The sequence below is a fragment of the Desmodus rotundus genome, chromosome 9 (assembly GCF_022682495.2).
Source record: "Desmodus rotundus isolate HL8 chromosome 9, HLdesRot8A.1, whole genome shotgun sequence".
In the NCBI taxonomy this organism is placed as follows: domain Eukaryota; kingdom Metazoa; phylum Chordata; class Mammalia; order Chiroptera; family Phyllostomidae; genus Desmodus; species Desmodus rotundus.
Window position 1 is genome coordinate 105933440 of NC_071395.1, and position 18815 is coordinate 105952254.

The following is an 18815-nucleotide window of genomic DNA, read 5'->3' on the forward strand; positions in this document are numbered from 1 at the left end:
AACTTTTTCGTGTTGAAAACAAAACAATTACATTCCCAAGCCTTTCCTATACTTAATCACCAAACTGGAAATACACCAAAGGGAGCACAAGAAGTAACAGTAGTAACAGTAACCGTTCTAGTGAGAAACATTCAAGGGGCTTTTCCTATGTCGTGAGCTCAGGCACCGCTCCATGCCCTTTACACGCACGCTGACTTAACCCTCGGGAAAACGCTGTAAGGCAGCACGATTGTTCTTCTCATTCTACCGATGAGAAAACAGGCTTCGGAGTTGAGAAACCTGCCCAGAGTTCTGCAGCAAGAGCGCGAAGGAGCTGGGATTGGCACCTGGGCCGTCCACCTGCATGTCACTTACCCAAGGCCCCTGCCCATCCAAATGAGTTCTTCCTGACAACGACACCTGTGGTCTGGGGCTACTTTATGATAAAAGCTACAGAGCAAACTAACACATGCGCCACTCACAGACAGACACAAAAAATCATCTGACACTCCCAAAACGCTGTGTATGGGATTCCCTTTCCTAAAGGCGAGAGCACATCGAGAGGAGGTATCTTCAGACAACCAGAGGGAGCCACGTTAGGGGTTGGGTGGTTCACCTGCGCTCCTCCAAATCAACCAGAAGCCAGCGAAAGGCATTAGAACGTAAAGGGAGTGGGAGGAGAAGAGCGAGAACAGGTCTGACGGTGGGTGACTTTCCAAAGAGGCCAAAACCTCGATCTTGACCACCTGTGGGCAGAATGAACACTCTGGCATTTCCTGTAAGAAGCAGAGTGGTTGGTCATACTTGTTGTATTCGTCCCCAAATTCCTCACTGGTTTTCCGTTAAGTACGTTATTATCCATTCCCAACAGTTACCAGGGGATATCCTGACCTCTGGTTTTCTCGTTAAAGCGACAGCAATCACTCATACAAACGAGCAAACAGCTGGCGGGGTGTCCTGGTGGGTGAGACAGGACAGTAGAAGACACTGAAGTCAGCTGTCATCTGGGTAACTGGCCGCATCCTACCAATAATTAAACGTCGGCTTAATGCTGATGTGGGTATGAAGGCACAGCCCCGACATAAACAATGGACGCCACTATGGCAAAGGTGGAAATAACCGCGTTACTATGCACAGTCCACACTAAATAACTGGCTGAACGTTAGAAGATCGCCTGGGTTCACGCCACTGAGCAGCAGTTACTCTCCCGTGGAAGACGTCTGAATTTAAGTGCTGGGTGACACGTCAAGGGCAAATGAGAGACAAGGAACCTGAACATCTATAGTCTAATCTCTGTACGTGCGGGATCTTTAACACCTTTACCTTTAAAAAGAATCAACACAATGCTTGCATCCTATGCCTTTGATCATTTTGATCATTCCAGGTTTAAAAGCTGAAATGGTTTCCCTCTCGACAATGAGAATGTGCCTTCCCCTCTGGGCATAAGAACGAAAGCAATTTTGACTCACCTGTTGCTTAACTACCCTGCGCGTTACCCCAGGCTAGGAACCACTGCTCACTGATTGTGATTCCTTCAACACAGCACTCAGTGCACCGCAGATGTTCAAACACCGCGTGTTAAGTCCAATTTTGGTAGACCTTCGAGTCATAAAAAGAACCAAAATTGGGGGAAATGGCTGGTAGGTCAGTTATTTCCTTCAAGATGTTATTTTTAACGCTGTGGAGCTCATTAACTTGGGTCCTTATTACAGGAATAATGGGACTGAATCACACTTTATAGAAACTGTGACGGAGGTTTTGACTCATCGTTGGTGCTAATCAAGGTAAATATAATTGCCAGCAGTACCATTCCATAACTATCGTGACAAGTTTGTAAAACAGAGCTAACACCTCATTGCGGCAATTTCAACAGAGAGAATTACATGAAATAGGATGATGCTAATGTGAGCAGAAATTCCAAAGAAAGCTTTTTCTTCATGCAAACTAAACTGTTTCTCCTAATTATGTCTCAAAAAAAGAAGCTGAGTATAAATGAAAAGCACAATGTTTGGCGACAATTCCTTCTTCGGTCGCCATGTACACTACCGAATGCAATCCAGAATGGCTTATTATTGTGCCAAAACAAGAAGATAAAGCGCTGCATCCAGAATGTAGATTAATCAACGTTGGAAGGATGACTCAGGGCTAATGGCATCGGTCTGACAGACCCTGAGCCTGTTATTTATCTCCTCCGGGTTCTTCAGCTACGGGACCGAAAGCCAACTCATGCAGCTATTTCAGGAAGTGCGGCCATGTTTGCCTGCAGACTGTGTTTTAATCGAGACGTATTTCCATGGAGCAAAGTAAACTCTGCAAATGAAAATACAGTCTTGAATTGCTATGGATGTCCCCTACCCCTGCCAAAAATGACAAGCTGCTTGCTCAAAAGCTGTCACTAATTAGCAGCTGCTGCTATAAAGAAAACCAAGCCCGGTGCCAAGGAAAGCGTACGGAACTGGCCCTGTGGCAAGGAATGGAAAATGCAAGAATCTATTTGTGACTAGTAAACTTTCAAAATGCTGGCGATCTAAATGTGGGAGACCTGGGGGCGGGGCAATAATGGCAATAGACGTCCATTCATATTTGAGCAGGAAGGTCGGAAGAGTCTCCTAGCATCCCGAAAGTCACAGCAATCCCAGGACACAGAGCTGACCGAATTCCGTCAGGACCACCTCCCCTTCTCTGACGGGCACAACTTTGGTGAGGGGCAGCTTCTCATAGTCGGTACTTCTGTCTCTGGCACAGTAACACCTGTGGTTGTAGACATCACCAAAACCTGAATTTAAAAAAATGCCTTTCATATTCCCATGGCTTCGGCCTAAACTCTTATGGTTGAATCTAGTTACTGACCCGCCACTGTACAGGTTGAGAACATGAAGTCCAGGAAAGCAGAAGTGATCTGCCCAGGGCAAACGAGCAGTGGATACAGTGGCAGAAAAATCACTTTTCTAGCCCTGTGTTCAATTCAGTGTAAGAGGCTCTACAATCGCCCACAGTTGATAAGATCCTGCTTGAAATCATAGCGCACAGGCTGCTTTTCAAATCATCCTCCAAGGCTCTCCCTCACTCTCTCTGTTTCTTTACCAATCAGATCCCCCAGTATATTTCTTTCTCCTCAATAAGTTAGTTTCTATCTTTTTTTTTTTTAAGGGTATTTCCTCCTTAGTTTTAGTTCTCTTACTCTTTCCCCTCTTCCCTCCAGTCAGACTGACAGCCAGCCACTACTATGTTATTTATATTTGGATAATAGGGTCAGGTTGTCTCTGCAGCCACTACTCAAAAAATGAGAATGAAAAAGAAAGAAAAAAGGAAGAAGGGAAGGCAGGCAGGCAGGGAGGGACAGACTGGGAGAGACAGACAGAAAGGGAAGGGAAAGAGGGAGAGAGGTGAGGAGGAAGGAGGGGAGGGAGGAAGGAAGGGAGGAAGAAAAATACAAAGAAGATAGAAAAATGGAGAAAAAAAATCAGTACTAGCATATAATTTCTTAAAGAAGCTGCAACCAAAACCTCTTTAGTAGCTGCTGCCCTTTATGTAGTTTGTCTTGATGACTATATAAACAATTACGACGACGTGCCGGTAATTTCCCAGTTCCGAATCTGGCTATAACAAGGAAAACAATTTGCTTTATGAAACGGGGAGAGAGACTAGTCTGTGATATTACTGTCAGTGCGGGTTTATCAGCAAGACTTGGAGGAGGTGGGCCCACAGACTGGGAATCACATTTCCAAAGCTTTACTCTCTCCCTAGTGGTGGGCGACAAGCTGTTGAACCGACTTGTTTTGGGGTCCGCATTGTGTACGCATCACTGGCTAGGTCTGGGTACAAAGCAAAAACTAGAAATCCGGGGGAAGAAAAACTGTCAAGTCTCCAAGCAAAAGACGCACATTAAAAAAAAAAAAAAAAGCCAGACACAAAGGGACACGTATTACACGATCCCACGTAAATGAGGTACCCGGAGCAGTCAAATTTACGCACAGAGCGCGTTCGCTCGCAAGGACGGGCGGAAGGGAACCGGAGTCAGTGTTCAGTGGGTACAGCTCCAGGCGGGGATGATGAGAAACTTCTGGAGCTGGATGCGGGTGATGGTCGCATGACAATATAAATACACTCAATGCCGCAGAATATACTTAGTGCCACCTACAAATGGGTAAAATGGTAAAAAAAAAATGTCATGGGGAAAAAAGTCAGTTCCAAAGGAAACAGAATTGGCTCTCCCTTCTCTTTTCTCTTTTCTCCAGTAAAGGGCGAGCTTTCAGCCCTTCTGTGGGTGAGGTGGTCGCTGAGTACACCCTCTCTTGAGAGTAGAGGGGAGCAAACGGAATGAAGGTATCTCCAACACCAGCCAGAGCTTCCAATCAGAGACGCGCCTCTGCCGACCACAAACAAACGGGTGTGGCGGGCCCTCTCGCCGAGCAGCAAGGATTTGTTTGACCAAGACCTAACTGAGCACCTGTTACACGGCAGGCTCTGCTCCAGGTACTGACGACCTGGCGGGGACCAACACAGAGGTGTCTTTTATGGAACTTACACTCTAGCATCTACTATTAAGTACCTGAGAGTTTAAAACAATACAGTCTATACTATACTTTCTCATTTTTGTTTTCAATGTTCTTTTTATTTCTGTTGCGGGGGAATAGGATACCACTCGACTACTGCAGAACCTTACAAGTAAACCACGAAGTCTGTGCATTCGAACCAATGACTGGAAAAAGGTTTTCAAAGGATCTCAACAAAATCCGAGTAACGAGGGTGATGACTAGCTTTTGTTAAAGGCTCGACAACGTGAAAGCAATTCCCAATGCCACCAGGACAGCTGTTCAGCCCCGCTGAAAGGTGGTCACGTTTACGGAGCTGTAGTGCGTGCAAAGCAAACCGGGTCTCACCAGGGATTCCACGGGTAAGACCATTTCAATGTGGCATTAGCCCAGCTTTTCCCCCCGCACACACAGTTTTACTTAGAGGATAACTTTCGTCCTCGCCACAGTCAAATCACGTATCTCTCAAAGATGATTTGCAGATTCAGTGTCTACAAGGTACTAAACATGGAGAGCATGGAGTTAAAAATTCACTATGGGACTCAAGTTTCGCCCACCAGCGCACAGAAGCGCAAGGTGGCAGGCGGCTAGCAAACACTTAATTTCCTCTTTTTCCCATGGAATAAAATGTAGGTCAGATCCTACTAAAACAACGGATGCCGACACACTGAAAACCTACATGTAGCAAAAATATTTTGAAATACTTGAAAATATGCCACCTGCTTCTCAGGTCAACACAATGATCTTTTATTCAATATAATGAACATATAACAAATTTTAAAACAAAAGAATCACACTCCTTGGAGTATAATAACTTTTGTATAGGCTCTTAAATTTTCATCTAAGAATATATTTTAAATATTCTAAAATAAGTTGCCATATTATAGTGGGAAAAATATTTTTCCTCTATGGAAATCATCCTCAATTTTACTGAGAAATGAATGACATTCAGTAAAGTATAACAGAATGTTTTTTAAAAGACTTTATTTATTTACTTTTAGAGAGAGGGGAAGGAAGGGAGGAAGAGAGGGAGAGAAACATCGATGTGTGGTTGCCTTTCACATGCCCCCCACCAGGGAATTGGCCCACAATCCAGGCATGTGCCCTGACTGGGAATCGAACCGGCGACCGTTTGGTTCGCAGACTGGCACTCAGTCCACTGAGCCATCCCAGCCAGGGCTATATCAGAATGTTTTAAGTGTTACAACTACCCTACTTTTGGCACCACACTAAAATAAAGGGGTTCCTAAAGCCCTCCTTACTAAAAGATATTGGATGTTTTATTTGACATTAAAAAGCCAACGAGTTTGGCTTAGATATCAGCCAATATTCAAAGCAACACAGAAGTTCCATTCATTTCTTCAAAGGTTCCTTCTAGAATCGGATCTCTAACAGGACCATCAGGAAGGCCTGAAGAGCCAAGGGCATTGGGGCTTAAGCACCACCGGGGATTCCAGAACCTCTTTACCAAGACGGGACTCTAAAGCCCTGTTTGTTCAGTCTTGAATGCTGAGTTATCATCACCTCATGCGCAGAGAATTAAAAATTACTCCCCTCCCTTAGGTACCTCCTAAGACTAGGCTAACATTAGGAAGGACAAAAATCACCTTTGAAAGGAGAAATTTCATCTGTAACTAAAAGATCCCAAATTCCAAGCTTCAACTTTAAGTACACCATAAAAATGAATAGTAGCTAGGACCAACAAAACACGATTATTTTCTCGGCAAACTCTGTTTCAAACACCCCCCAAAGCAAGACAAAATAGAAACTGTCTAAAGGTAATTTGATAGTTGAGTCATATCTAAAACAGAATGGGCTGCTTTAGTCTTAAGAGTTGTAAGTAAGCAAGGTCATATAGGTGACAAGGGACGATTTAGGCTGACACATCCCAGTTCAGTACTCAGGCCCTTACAACCTTCTGCAATAAAACAACGAGCAGCGTCCACCCTCTTCCCTGCACCCTCTTTCTGACCACCTTACAGATAAAATTACACTCCAAAATCCATGTGCATGCTTGTCGTTTGGAACAGAGAGTATTTTCTCAGAGAAACAAAGTTATGAAGAGACGAAAAGTCACTAGGAAAACACCCGAACCTCAGCTGAGCGACAGTCTTATGAAACCTAGTTACCCTTTATAATTCTGGTTCAGGCACTAGCTGTTGGTGGGCACATCAGCCGGGGCAGCCTTTCTGGAGGGCAGCCGGCACTATCTACGCAGATGACTCGGCCGCTCCACTTCTAGAACTTACGCGCAGGAGATGGTCTGATAAGTATAGAAAAAATGCACTCAGTCCAAGCATACGCACCACGGTGTCGTCAATGAACGTGAAAACCTGGAAGCAGCCTAAATACCCACTCACAGACGGACTAAGCCGTGGCAGGGTTACACAGCGGAGCGCCTTCGATGTTAAAGTTGACTGCTATTTACTAAGTTTCTGAGGAAACAAGTCCCTCCTGAGTCCCTGAATGAAAAGATCAGACTAGAGGTTTGCTTGAATCATACATTTAGATGATTTCTCTCTTCCCCATAGTTTCTAAGCCCATTCATTGCCTGTGGCAATGGGGAGCTGGCAGTGTTAGGTGCTTGCACCCGGAGTCCGTGGACCTCTTGAAGTGTAAGCAGAAGTTTACGCGCACGTGCATTTCACTGGGAAGAGGGTTCGTGGTTTCACTGGAACCTCTAAATGGCGCCTAATCCCCAAAGAGTTAAGAACCACTGGCAGATCCAGTTTAATGGGTCAAGGTGTTGTCTAACATTGCCTTAAAAAGCAAATGTTGGCTGGGGTGGGGTGGAGGGATGGGGAGAAAATGCAGACAACTGTAATTGAATAACAATAAAAAAATAGAAAAAAGTTCACTCACTCTTAGTAAAAAAAAAAAAAAGCAAATGTGACTGTACAGCCCATTCATTCACTAGTCAACAAATATTTACTCAGTACTTATTAAGTCTTATCTTAATTGGTAGCCAAATTACCATAAAATTTTGGAACACATTTCTTTATTCACTTTGGAAGTATTTTAAACACCGCCCCCACCCCCTTCCTCACACAAAACTTCAAAAAATTTTCCAGGCTAAGAGACAAAAAGGAGGTTAAAGAGTTTCAAGCAAAATTGTGTTTTCATCTTTCGACTCTTACATACATTTGAACTCTTTAAAGAGATGGCCTCAGGTTTGTGGGCTGGAAAGACTTATCTCTGAGAGGACAGCCAAGTTCTCAAAATCGGATAAAGACCAGTAACACAAACAAGTACCAGTTCTAATGAGAAAAGCAATACATCACTTTATATATTAACTTCAAAATATCTTAAATAATTGACTGATGCCATTATTGTAAAACATATGATGCTAATGTGAGGCCCCGAATTTACATGATTTATATAATGTCGCATGGTTTGGTGAAAATGACCCAGATGATACACGACAGAAGAAACTGGTCTAACTGGCCACAACAACATCGCAGTGATAAAACAGATTACAGGGAAAATCAGCAACGAATAAGCTGGAACCAAAGTTAAACACATTTTTGGATTAAATAAGATTATCACATTTTCAGGAGGCAGAGGTAAGAAGTGATAAGCAAAAGAACCATAAAATCAATCAGATTTATTAATGAAGGCATATCGAGCAATATGTGTATATGGTTTTATTTTTAACATGTGAAAATATTTACCTTCATGAATTTGAATTAACTACTTATGGACTCAGGTTTAAAAAGCATTAAAAGGTACTATATGACTTCTTTCATGTTCTAGGAGTCTCAAAACTGACTTAAAATTCTGTTACAGCAAATTGTATTACAATAATTTACAAGGCATAATCTAAGTTAAGGTAGATTTTACAAAGATGAATTTTACATAAAATAAGTAGGTCTTCTGCTGGGCTCAAAAATACATATTTTTTAAAACTATAATTTTATTTGCTGTAAAGTGATAAGACCTACATATTATAGCTGTGTTCCAGGATTCGTCCAGAATATCAACTTATAATTTATTTTCGTTTTTCTTCTTTAAACTCCTTAAAATGTTCAAATGCTTTTAAACACTAAATCTGGTTACAAAGAAATTACTTAACGGAAGTGTAATTAAATCAGAAGACAAGTCTTTGGTATTAACAATGGCATATACCCAAGAGAAAGTATATTCACTAGAGATCTCCTTTACCAGATATTCCCAGATGAATACCATAACAAACACTAGAGACGTCATTACGCATGACTAACAGAATTACAAGAAAAAGAAACCCGGCCACCTTCATAGGCATCACCGTGAAAGAGAAAGCAGTACAAAAGTAAATACAGAAAATATTTTGAAATAATATAATGTTCAGGATAGTATGAAGTTAAAATAAACTAAGCCAACATTTTTTCAAAAGTTGAAAAAAAACACACACCTTCAACATGAAAAGAATGGTAGCCTAGCAGAGCACATACCCGAGTAAAATGATGTAATTTCTTTATTGTATTTAGAAAACAATATAATTCTCCATCAACTTATGGAGCTTTCCACCCAATGTAGGAAATAACTCAGTGCTCAAGTTCAAATTATTTTAACTCTGCAAATGTTGAATAAAATGACAATGATTTTAATGTAGCTCTTCAACAAAATATGTCATATAACCATACCAAATAAGTACATCATGCCAAATATTTAACACAAACATCATAAACTACTCATTTTTCTGCTCCTAAAAAGGAATCTCAAACTGGAAACAAACAAACAAACAAACATAACAGGTTTCTTACTCTACATCAACACACAAATGTTACTTTAAAAGTTACACTCCCTGCCCCAGCTTTATGGAGGAGTAACTGATATGTAACATTGTGAGAGTTTAAGATATGCAATGTGATCTGATACATGTATACACTGCAAGATGGTTACCACAATAAGGTTAGTTAGTACACCCATCACGTAGTTACTATTTGTGTGTGGGCTGGCGGGGAGGTGAGAACTTTGAAGATCTACTCTCTTAGCAACTTTAAAATAAATGCACAATACAGGCCTGTTAACTACACCCCCAGAACTTACCCCAGAAGTTCATGCCCTCTGACCACTTTCCCCCATTCCCCCACCCCCGGCCCATGGCAACCACCAATCTGCTCTGTTTGTGAACAGTTCGGGTTTTTTTAGGTTTACATTTCAGGGAGATGGTACCATATTCATCTCTGTCTGACTTATCTCGCTCAGCATAATGCCCTCAAGGTTCATCGATGTCACAAATGGCAGGACTTCCTTCTTTTTTATGGCTGAGTAATATTCCATCATAGATACGATATAAAGAAGGAAGATACGTACGACGTTTTCTTTATTCATTCACTGAAAATAACTGTTTTCTTGATCAGAAGTATTTCCTGTTCATTGAACAGGTAACAATGAGCAGGAAATACTGGGAAGTGTGCATGCACCTCCAGACTCTCACAGCCCAGCAGAAATCTCTTCTCAGAGCCTGTTCTTTTCCTCTAAGCACGGCCGTCTGTGATTTTCTTGTAATTTGTTTTTTTCGTTCAGTAATATGTTATAAACCTTATCTAAGTCATTAAATACTGTTTATAACATGATTTGAAATGGCTGAATAATAATCCATCGTACGGCAAACTGTCAATGTAGTCATTAACCCTCCAACGCTGAACACGAAGCCGCTGATTCCTTGCTATTTGAATCACCACTGCAAGGGCTCTCCCTGCACCACATACATCTCTGAACGTAGTTCAGATTACGTCATCTAAATGGAACTGTTAGGTCAAAGGGAAGGCACATTTTTAAGGCTCTCAATGCATGTATCAAAGTTCAAAAAAGTACCAATGTACATTTCAACCAATGAGTAACGAAGGTGTCAGTTTCCTTCACATCCCTAAGCAACACTGTTTTTCTTTTTTCAGTATTGTTCGTTTTTTGTAACTCTGCTAACTGGAAAAATTATGTCATTGTTTTTATTTGCATTTCTTGATTTCTAGTGCAGCTGAACATAATTTTGTATAATTATGGACCATTTGTATTTCTTCTTTTGTTCATTTTCCCATTGGGAGAACCACCTTTTTCTTATTTACATATATTCTTTGTATATTAAGAATATTAACTCATAACACTTTGTCCTGTATATTAAAAAGTCTTCTCACGTTGTCACTTACCTTTGGTTTCTGACATTTTGAGCATAAAGAAGTTTATATTTGTGTGTGTGTACCTCAATACATTCTTTTATGAGTTATTCCATAAAGCCACTGTTTTAAGTGTGTCCTGTTCAAATTTACCTATAAATACAACAGGAACACAATGCTAAGTTCTGCCCAAGCTAGACTGTTCACACTTGGGTAATAAAAATTCAAACCCATCAATTTTGACAATGTCCCATTTCTAGGGCACAAATTTAAATGTGTGCTTCAGGTGAGAAGCTGTCTTACTTAAGGACCCATTCCTTTACACTTACGTGCTCTGCTCTGGTGTTGCAAAATCAAGGGCTCAGACTTCATCACCAGCTCCGCATGTTAACTGTGGTCATGTCATTGAGGAAGCCAAATGTTTTCCATTTTGTTTTGGTACCTTCCACAGTTAAAGAGGAAGGCCAATCCGTGAATTCACATTACAATGAAGTCAGTATTGTTACCTGATATTTAAACTTATTGCGAGATAAACTCATCCAAAAAATATGCTTAGGATAAGCTTCAGGGTTCCCACTTACCGTTACATAACTGAGACAGTAACAACAACATGAAAAGAAGGGACATGTGCACTCAATCTCTATACATTAGGCTTTCCATACCTTTGGAGGGAGGCTCTACGATGGCCGATTCCCCCCATACTTCTCCCTCACTTTCTACCAGAAACAGACCACAAATCCTACACACCTAAGCCCACAGGGAAAACCAACCGTTACATTTTGTAAAGAGCTGTATATTTCTGTAGGTCTCCACTTTTCTCAAGCCTAAAAGATGAGCAAGAGATCTTTAGGACGTGAAACAAAACAAAACAATGCAAGTAGCATTATTTCTGAGAGATCATTTTACCTAAACTATGGATACTCTCTTGAAGAATGCTCTATAATAAAGCTGATAAATTCCAGTTTTTTAGTACTTCAACAGAAGCTGCTCAACAGCTTCTTTTTATAAACACCACAATGGCCTTTGTGAATGTGGCTCAGTTACACTGTTTCCCCCCAGGGTGGATTTCTAAATCCCATTCTTTACAAAAAAACATAATGATTTGTCACCAACTACGGGCTCTGAATGTTAGACTACACAAAATAGTTTTTCACAAACTTTTTAATTTACTCTCACCTAAAGACTGGAAAACCCCACTGAAGGCTCTTAAAACTCAACAGACATTAAAAAAAAAAAAAAAGCTTTAATTGTAGGATCTCACTGACACAAACATGAGGAAATTCTGAGTTATAGATACTTCACATTAAGCTTTTTCCACTGACACTGTAACTTTTGTCAACATTCAAAGAAAATTCAACCCTGGGCAAAGGTGACAGTTTGACAATCCTGGAAGCTAACATCCTCTGTTTATCTGAACTGGTTCATACTCTCTGCTCAGGGACCTGAAGTTTTTGTTGTCCCTGACTTGATCTCTCAGATTCAAATCACTAGACTTTAGGGGCTGTGAATTATATTTCCAAGATTTAACTTCACAATTCACCTCCAAGGCAAAGCGCTGAGAGAAAGTAAGCACCAGATATGAAAAGGAACACATGTCTGAGACTAGTTTCTACTGACCTTTTGTATAGCTCTCGACACAGTAATTCATTCAGTTGCCTTTCCCCCTCGCCCAAACTGAAATTCTTAAGCCCTTCTCTCTCAGAAATCACAATCAGTGGCTCTCAAAAGCTTCAATGAAACAACATCAGGACCATAAATCCTTTCAAAGCAAAGTAAGTACATAAAATGGATACACTTGTGTCCTCAGCCAACAAACACTATGTCACATGCTACAGTGGCACCAGAGTTCCTTCTGTTTGTCAACAGAGGCCAGGAAGACAGCATATAGCTCCTCTCCTACGATGCGTGTATGGCGAGGCTAGTGGAAAGCGGCACAGCACCGCTCACGGTGAAAATTAAGACTCTCTCTGTTTCAATACTTATCATCTGCATACCTTTAAAGAATTCTACGTGTACATAAAAATTTTTCATTAAAAAAAAAAAAACCGAAGAGTCCATTTTGGAAGACAAATAAAGAAACATAAGCCTTAAAGAAGCCACTGTCTTCTTGCAAAGGTGCAGGGCAGGGTCAGGAATGCAGCCTCCAATCAGCTGGCCTGGAGCTGAATCCAGCCCTGTCACGGCCAGCAATGTGACCTTGGGCAACTTACTTAACTTCTCTGTGGTCATTTCTTCATCTTTCAGCTGAGGATAATACCCCCCGCCCTCCCCGGGAGGATCATGAGTTAAAACGAGGCAAGAGCTTGAGGCAAGAGCTTACGACAGTGTCTGCTTGGCTCGGTAAATGGACAGTGTTAGGTACTATTTTTATTATCTTTGTATGTTTTAGGCTTTGGACATTATCTGCACTACTTTTTAATGAGTTTTCTGATCGCTTTTTGACAGATGGCATAATAATGACTATACAGAGAATCAGCATTATCTTCTCAGAGGAGCAGTAGCCTACCTAGAGTGGTAAATCACTGCTTTTATACAAGTCATGAAGTGGTTATTACTGTTAACTTCGGCCCCATTTCCCATCTGCCCCCCACCCCAGAACAAACAAAAGACCTCCTACGGGGCAAAGCAAGCATAGGAGAAGCTCTTGGGTTGGTCCTGTTATCATTGAAGAGTGAAGCCAAATTCACTTTTACTAGCCTGACGGGCACCGAAAATATTAGTCACCAAATTAATCCCAACAAATAACAATAATTGATCGGCTCGTTGATGTATTTCCCCTTGTCTTCCCCAACCTTTCTCTAACGAGTCAGAAAGGAAAGTTTTCATATTTTCTGAGAATCTCATTACTGCTCTCAAACCATACTCTGTATCTTAGTACAATTAAAAAAATGAGTCAGCACAAGCACTTCAAAACCCTAGCAGTGCACAGAATATGGAAATATTTCTCTTCACAGTAGAAACCTGGGAAGATAGAAAGGGTTACTCAGAGCGCCAAAGGCAAGGTAAGAACAGATGGACAGGGAGCGTTGGAGTAGATTTCGCAAGCCGGCTTCCAAAAGATAAATAAATGTTCTTTATTAATCAGTACATGTATTTTTTCACCTTAGCAGTATTGTACTACGTGGGAATGGATATCATTGTTATGAATAAACCCAAAGAAGTTAATATCCAGTATATGACAAACTATAACCTCCCCTTTCCTGGTACTGGGGGTTAAGATACTCGCTGTATTAAACTTATTTGCAAACTGCATAATGCACACGCCTAAAGCAGTACTGCTCTTAGTAATGTGATCCAAAAGAAAATTTAGGGGAGCTAAGCAGCCCCTAAACGGCCCAGAAAAGACCACCTGCTTCAACACCTGGAACAATATTATTACACACCCCTTCCACGAAAGTACTTCTCCTCAACTCATCCTCCAACGTGTATGTACACTGTGACCTACCACGTGAAAATTACTCAGGAAGGTGAAGGACAAGTGCTATGGCTCAGGGTGATTTCTCCAAAGTTGTTCCACCATCCCCTACATTTCTCTTTGCTCTCCTATTTAGCTCCTCCATGATATTCTGCGTGGCTTCCAGGTGGAGTCAGAAGAACTGCTATTGTCTCTGCTTGATCCCTGGGGTTCTGGATTATAGAACGCTGGGGCAACCCACCTTTAAAGGCTGGCATCCAGGGCACCGATGCTGGGTTCAACGCTACCTTGGCGTTGTGCATTTTCTGGGTGCCTGGGAGGAAACAGATGGCAGCAGCCCCCCCCCCCCCCCCGGCCTTTTTTTTTTTTTTTGGTTAATTACGTTCTTGTTGTCACTAAGATTTCCTCCCAGGCTGCTCAACCTTGAAGAGAACTGGGGAAGGACTGAGAAATGCCTCGTCTTCCCAACCGGGTGTTCCGGCTGAGCTTAGTAACAGTGTCTTGGAGCCGACAGGTAAAAGACGAACCACATGGCATCTGATGCTTGTCTTTGTTTGAAATTAAAATGTGACGCTCCGAGAAGGTTAATGATGTGGACCTAATTTTGAAAATACAAACAGGAAGCACCCCCACCCCAATATTACCATTTTTAAAAAAAAAAAAAGGAAACCAAACCTCAAAGATACCTTCCAAGGAAGTCATGGGTGCGACCAAAACTAACAACAGTAATAAAGCGCCGTCTAAAACTCTGAAACCACCGAAAGCGAGGGTCTCGTTCAGTCAACTACAAACCTAGCAGCTGTACATTATTCCTTCCTGTGACCAGTGAAAACAACACAGACTTAGATGTACAAAATCTTCTCCAAACCGGCTTAGGTTTTTCAGTAAAGAATCATCACTAATTTTTTAAAAATTCCAACCTCAATACTCTACTTAAAATAAGGACATGCTACTGAAGAGTAAATACAATTTTTTTAAAAACACCTTTTTAGTACTGTGATGCTCACAATTGAAATGTACAAAAAACCGGTCTGATCAATGGAAACTAGGTTGGTCAATCTGACTTTCTATTCCCACAAATAAGCACAAAACTTGTGTTTCCAATATTGCAGGGGAAAAAATACTTCTGATTTTAGAACAGTTCTATTAACAAGGCTCAGAGTCAAAGAAAAGTTTTTTCCTTTGAACACCACACAAAACTGGGGACAGTGACACGTTAGAGTTAACATCACATTATTTTTATTAAGTTCCAGAGTCTAACTATTTTGACACTTTATCATGTAGTAAAGGGATATTTTTCTGAAGAGCTCAGTCCCCTGGGATTATCAGACAACTTTTTAAAAGAATAAGTTTCAAAGGCTCAAAACAGATTAATAAAAATGGGAGGTTTTTGCTTCCTTTTTTAGGCATAATGTGGTAATCTGTACTCTATAGAAAGGAAAAATGTGTCATCGGTAATTATGAGGTCCAGAAACCTACAAGTATCTTATGAATACATACATGTTTGTAGGGCACTAGAATACGTAACCTTTTTTTTTTTTAATTCTATCTTCAACCTGCCATCGAATGTCGAACATATAATTTATCTACTTACAACTTCATCCTCTCATAAGACTACCTGTACTACCTCCCTACACAAATATAAGCCAGATAAACCTCCACAGAAACCTTTGTAAACATACACCTACCACAAGTCACAAGTATTTTGAATATAACTTGAAATCATTCGAATATAACTTTTAAAAGACGGACGCAAGTACCAAAAGAGCAATAAATGACACCTCCTCCTAGTCTGGATGTGGCTTTTTTGCCAATATAATTACTATTTTAAAAAGTCAATGGAGAGCAAGAAAGTGAAGATGAAATGAGAAGTGGGTGCACCATAGGAAGTGCTGACCAAAACATTTATGTTGTAACGCTGCAAACAATGACAGCACTGTTTTCTCCTCCACCACATAGATCCCGAAGGCCCATTCGAGAAACACGTCCGCCAAACGTTTCTCAGCACAATCCATAGGCATATCCCGTTGGCGAAAATGTGAATCCCCAAAAAGCCAAGAAGAAGTAGTGAGGAAGTGGGATAAGTTCCTTAGCGGGACGTACGGCAAAGATGTGAATGCAGACTTTTGCACCAAGTTATGCAATAACCAAACTGCTGGTGATAGAAATCAACTCTTTTTTTTTTTTTCCTGATGTTTTTAAAGAAAGGTCTCTTCATTCTTTCCTTTACGTCTCAACCAGGTGCTTGAAATTTTCATCTTCCAAGGGCAACAAAAAACAAGTAATCTACTGGATAACACTTACCTGACCAAAGGTGCGGTGCTCTTTGAATCAAACACGACAGACATCACAAATTGTCACACAGTACATTTTTCTGAAAACCAGCAGCCCCCTTTCCCATCTACCCTCTCAATTCTTACAGGTGTGATCTTCCGTCAGCTGGAAATTGGTACCAAAACAAACGAAAACATCGGAGCCTTGAAAATCAACCTTCAAATGGTGGAATCCATTTGAAATGATCAGAGCCACTCCGATGTTCGCAGTATAACAAAATAAAATTTAAAAAAATGAAAGGCACACTAAGTGAAATATATTCTCTTCTTAAAACTACAGCAAATGACTATAACCAATATAAACAAATGTACAGGAATAGGAGAACCTTGCGAAAAGAGGCAAAGTCCTATTACCTTCATTGAATGATAAAATTATTTGAGATAATATACCCAACAGCTGAAAGCTTATTATGACCTAGGCGGCTACCCAACCACTTTGGAAACCTAAGATACAAGCAGGCGATAAACACCATTCGAAGACTTAAAAAAAAAAAAAAAGACATAAGATCAGTTTAATACTTCGGTGACACACTAGCCTTTCAAAGGGCATTCCCCCCAAACATTCCAGAGCCAACTCATGAAATTGTACGTAGGCAAAGATCTTCTACTTCACTGTGCTTTGGGAAGAACGCTTGTCTGAGAATCCTCGCAGGACATTTCAGGTCCTGAGCTATGTGACCTGAGCAGGCCCTTACTCCACCTCCCTGGGCCTCAGTTTCCTCCTTCGTACCAGCCAAGAATGCAGCACAATCGCCGGGGTCCTTCCCGGATCTACCCTTCTGTGACCTGCTTTTAGCACTGTTTATTTGATACAAAGCTATGACAGGGTCACAGGGGACACGAAGAAGGAAAAAAAAAAAAACACCCCAAAAAACCTGGGCATGGCTCTTTGGGAAAGAGAGGACTGCGATCTCTTTTTGTCTGTAAAATTCTTGTGGTTTTCATTAAGCTCATCTTCCTGAAAGCTGGTGCTTGTTTTTCTTCTTTGCATTTTCCATCACTGCTGGCTGGCTACAAGTGTTTGCAGTCGCCTCTCGCTCCTCACAAGTTCTTTCCTCTGTGATCCGCCTTACCGTCCTGCCAGATTCCTTTAGCCTCAGACCAGCTATTGTGACACACGACTCCCCTTCCTCCGACTCTCTAGAACTACCCCGGCACTAGGAGCACTTTTTCGCTCTTTATCCTGAGCTAGGAAAAAAGAACACGCTGCATCCCACTGCCACACGCACGAGCCCAGGCCTGGCGGGTCCTGCCGTGGGGTCCCGCACCCAGAGCCTTATCGAACTGCTCGTATTTGTTGCCTTGACTCCTTATAAGGCACTGTTCCCTGAAGCTTTGCGAATAACCCCCACCCCACCGGGCACCCCCGGGCTCACCCCACCCCCGGGAGTCGCAGTTACCTCTTTTGAAAGGAGCAAAAGCAAGAAGTCGTCGGCGGAACTGCACCGCCGAAGTGCGAGCGGCAGGCAGCAGTCCCCCGGGATCTCAGGGGTGTGCGCCGGGGTGCCTCACACCCCCTCCCCAGACACGCGCGCACGCACCGCCCCTGCTGTACACCTTCCGCCCGCCGCGGCCTCCACACGCCGCCCCTCGCGCGCCCCGGCCCCGCGCCCCCACCGCCCCCACCGCCCCGCGCCCGGCGCCGAGCCACCGCGGCCGCCTCCCTGCCCGGGAGCGATGGCGGCGCGCGGCCCTGCCGGGCGTCTCGGCGGCCGGGGCGCGGGGCCCCGCCCGGGAGGACTCCCCGGTCTCTCCCCCGGGCCCCGAGCCCAGGACTGGTCCCGCAGCTCCTACCTCGCTCGGTCCCTCGGGCGCCAGCGGCAGCCTCCCGCCCGCCTCTCGCTCGCTCCCTCTCTCGGCCGGGCCGCCGCACGGAGTCGCCTGCGCAGGATCCTCGCCCGGGTGACGGCTCGGGGCGCCGACTCTCCCAGCGCCGGGGCCCACGGGGGCGCGCGCGCCGCTCGCGCGCCGACACCGGCCGCGCGCGCCGCCGGCCACCCCGAGCGCGCCCCGCGCCGGCGCGCGCCGCTTCCTGGTTCCGCCTGGAGCGCGCTCGCGAGCTCCGCGGTCTCTAGCACCCCCTCCGCGGCCGCCCTGGAGGGATCGGGATCCCGCTCCGCGCACCCGAGGTGGCTGCACGCTCCGGGGGGCCTGCGCCGCGCGCAGCCCCTCGTGGTGGAGCGAGAGTGGCTTCCCCATTTGGCTCCCCAGCCAGGTCCCACCGGCCACGAGCACATGCCGCTTTGCTTAGTGTCGACCACCACTAGCAGGGCTCTGGCCGCACTGTTGCGGTCACTGTGTGTCGCGTGGATTGGCCCCCCTCAGCTGCCCGCCCACCTCTCTTCCCCCTGGCTGAGGCCCGCGTCCTGGGTCCTGTCCCTCCCAGGCCGAGGTCAGAAGTCCGCCGCTGTCCCATCAATAATTATCCCGGGTTTGCTCCCAGGGGGGAGTTTCAGCC

At 43.4% G+C, this 18815-nt stretch overlaps 1 protein-coding gene across 3 annotated transcripts in view; it reads right to left on the reverse strand.

Annotated features, from left to right (window-relative positions):
- STAT5B (signal transducer and activator of transcription 5B) overlaps positions 1-18323 on the reverse strand; it is a 57089-nt gene extending 38766 nt beyond the window's left edge. Inside the window, exon 1 of one of the 3 annotated variants that reach the window (XM_053910623.1) lies at positions 18152-18323. The gene's annotated coding sequence lies outside the window, so the exon portion shown is untranslated. Of the gene's footprint in view, positions 1-17757; positions 17875-18151 lie in introns of those variants that run through there. The other 2 variants (XM_053910625.2, XM_053910624.2) reach the window with 2 other exon arrangements.
- Positions 18324-18815: the final 492 nt, after the last annotated feature.